The sequence below is a fragment of the Octopus bimaculoides genome, chromosome 4 (genome assembly GCF_001194135.2).
Source record: "Octopus bimaculoides isolate UCB-OBI-ISO-001 chromosome 4, ASM119413v2, whole genome shotgun sequence".
NCBI lineage: Eukaryota > Metazoa > Mollusca > Cephalopoda > Octopoda > Octopodidae > Octopus > Octopus bimaculoides.
The window spans coordinates 42182329-42185981 of NC_068984.1; positions in this window are offsets into that span (position 1 = coordinate 42182329).

The window sequence follows — 3653 nt, forward strand, 5'->3', positions numbered from 1 at the left end:
TATATATATATATATATATGTATATATATATATATGTATATATGTGTGTACATGAAGTTAATAAAAGAAAATGGAGAAGAAAAACATAATAGATACTTGGTTCATTTTATTTGTATCACAATGAAAAAGTAATGCAAAGTAAAAGTGATACCTATAAGAATATGGATGAAAGAAGCTGGATCAACAAAACAACCAAAAAATATTTGGAAAAATCCTACACATGTTTCAATCCGACAGTATGTTTGAATCAATATTTCAATGATCAATATTAGCTAAATTTCAACGATCAATATCTAATCACATGATCTCTACGTTCTAATAAGTTGTTTACATTTGAAAATTTCAAAAAAACAGTCCTCAAATTAGTTATTTTGTAATTCAAGACTGGAAAATATACTTGCTTTTCCCTGAAGATACCCGTCAGTATCTGGTTTCTTACATCTATAATCGTTTGAACGTTAATGATTCAAACATACTGTTGGATTGAAACATGTGTAGCTTATTTTCAGATAATTTTTGGTTGTTTTGTTTACCCTGTTTCTTTTATACTCATTCTTATAGGTATTACTTTTACTCTGCATTAATTTTCTGTTGTGATACAAATAAAATGAACCTAGTATCTATTATATTTTTTCTTCTCCATTCTCTTTTAACTTTATACATTATTAGACTGTTTATAAATATTTCATTACCATGTCATCACATTCATTCATTTATTCAAGTTTATCACACAGTCATTTATTTCTCTAATTCTGTCTTAGAAAACTCAGATTTTTCAATTCTATTTTACTATTATCAACATTTGCTGTCTCGTTAAACTATGCTACACAAATCCCAAAAGAATATTTTTCTCCCTCGTGTTCTGACCACTAACCCCCGCTCTCTCTCTCTGCCTTACTCTGCTGGCGGTACACCCCCTCCAACTGTACCAGAAGTTCCTATCCTCTCCCATCCTTTGGTTGTCTCCCATGAACACTTCTAAAGGCTTCACGCCACCCCCACCCCTACTTAGGGTTTATCTCCTCCTATGTAAGGTAGTGATCATATAGTGCAAAAATATGATGGTGTAGTGTATGCAGGTTGAATTGAAGGCTACTGCATGTTTATGAATTCTGCCAAATTCGAGCTTTCTTTTCAGGTACATGTCGCTGTTGTCCCCCGTCCCAGGGTCTCACGGGCCCATACCTCCCACACCCTCAGGGTTGGCACTCTCAACGTCGGCACACTGAAAGGTAGTTCTGGTGAGATTGTTGAGATGCTTGAACGGAGATGTGTCGATATCTACTGCCTCCAAGAAGTAAGGTCGAGAGAAGGTTCTGCTAGGTTCCTCACAGGTACAAGATTTTCTAGGCAGGGAACACAGACGCGGTCGGGGCGTGGATATACTTCTTGCGGAGAAATGGATGGATAAGGTAATCGTGGTAGTCAGAGTATGCGATAGAATACTTAAGATTAGATTAGTCCTTCATCATGGGATAGCAACCATTATCTCAGCCGGGGCTACCCAATGGACAGAAAGACCGATTTTATGACACCCTCTTGCAGACTACCTCGTTGACGAATGACAGGGACCTTCTCTTTGTGACTGGTGACTTCAATAAACATGGTGGACAACATACAGGGGGCATCCATGGCGTACATGGAGGCTATGGTTTTGGTTCCCGCAATGAGGAGGGAACCAGACTGCTGGAGTTCTGCAATGCAAATAACCTTATGGTTTGCAATACTAACTTCAGGAAACTTGCCAGTCACCTACCGTTCTGGTAGACACACTAGACAAATTGACTACATCCTCACCAGAAAAAGGGAAAGATGGCTGCTTATAAATGCCGAAACCTTCCCAGGCGAAGAATGTACCCCACAACGTAGACTATTAGTTAGCGACTTCAGGATCAGAGCTAAGTGGTTGCCTAGAAGACGACCAGCATGGAGGAGAAGGGTCTGGAAACTTAGATGCTGCGAATGGACAGATATTTAGAGACGTATTACTCGAAGTCTTTGACGAAATAGGAGATATAGCGTTACACGATGTAGAAGACAACTGGAGGTTTCTACGGGAGAACCTGCCGAGGGCCACTGACCAGATCTGTGGATGGTGCAAAGTCCCCTCTCGACCCAAAATAACGTGGTGGTGGAACAATGTTGTTGACAGGGCTATTAGAGAAAAGAAACAGGCTTGGAAGGACTGGAAGAACGGTGGTAGCAGGGAATTGTATCAGACTGCCAGAAGGGAAGCTAAGAGACAGGTTCATTTAGCCAGAAGGGAAGCAGATAAAAAGTTTGGACCAAAGACTTGAGGTATTTCGTGTGAGGACCAAAGACTTGAGGTATTTCGTGTTGCAAGACAGTGAGAGAGAATCGTGATGTCGTAGGAGAGAAATGTGTCCGCATGGATGATGGTTCATTTGCACTAAAAGAGGCTGCAAAGAGAGAGGTTTGGTGACGCCACTATGAAAGGTTGCTCCATATTTATATGTATTTCTATTTATGTATATATTAATATTACCTTGGTTGAAAAACTTCGATAATGCAAATATGTTAATAGTTACCAGGGTAGCAAAAATCACACAAAAACTGGGATATTATACCCGGTTAAGAGGTAGAGATTCCATGTTAAAGTTATATGTTTTGAGTTGATATAAAGAATAATAATAAATGGAGCAAAACGCATATAATCAATAAGTTCCTTTAATTCCTACATATGTTTCAAAAATTATATGCACACTACTCCAAAGAAGTAAGAGATTCTGGAATATACATATAATTTTATCGTCAGGGAACCATGTAACAAATGCAAGACTTGTGCTGAATGATAAGGATACGTACGAGGAATAACACTATATAGCTAAGTAAAATGACCGTTAGAAACAAGAACGCTAGTTTACAGGGAGCTGTTTAGGGAGAGAGGCTATGAACGCTATACTAAGAGTTTAAATTAAAAGAAGACATAATGAACCGCAGAAATTTCTTAAAGTTGATAATAATGGTAATTGGAAGGAGAAAAGGAGAGAATCCAATGAATTTGTGGAAAGAGTAAATTTTTTTAATATACGATTAATTATGTAAATAAACGTTTATAAGGAAGGAAAATTAAAGATGGATTGTAAATATAACCGTTAATGTTGTATCATATTACGTTCTAAATAACTGGTACAAAATTATAAAGCAAAATTATAAAGCAATGAAATAATAATAAACATACGATAACAAAATCGATAGTATATACTTAAAAAATACTTAAAGCTCTATGAATATAACTTAACGAGGGTTAAACTTGCTAGCAGCCAAATCTTCTTCAAATCAAACTCTACCATCATTTAGAAAATGTGTTACTGAATACTAGCGAAAAATTGTTACAAACACAGGTATGCACAGCGTAATTTATTATATAAACAATATATGCGTATAAATTACCATTTTTCTGTAATTTTGTCTGCTTCAAAAGAAAACAAACCAAAAAACCGGATGAAATATGTCAACAGGGAATAACATTTTTCTCACCGGCAAAAAATTATTGTTTACAAAACAGCAGTAACTGTATTCAGCTGAATAGACGTCAGTGATTGGTTGAAATTACAGAAATACGACAACTTTAACACAAAATAACTTGCGATGTACAATTTTTTGTTAAGAAGGCTAAGAGAAAAAAGTTG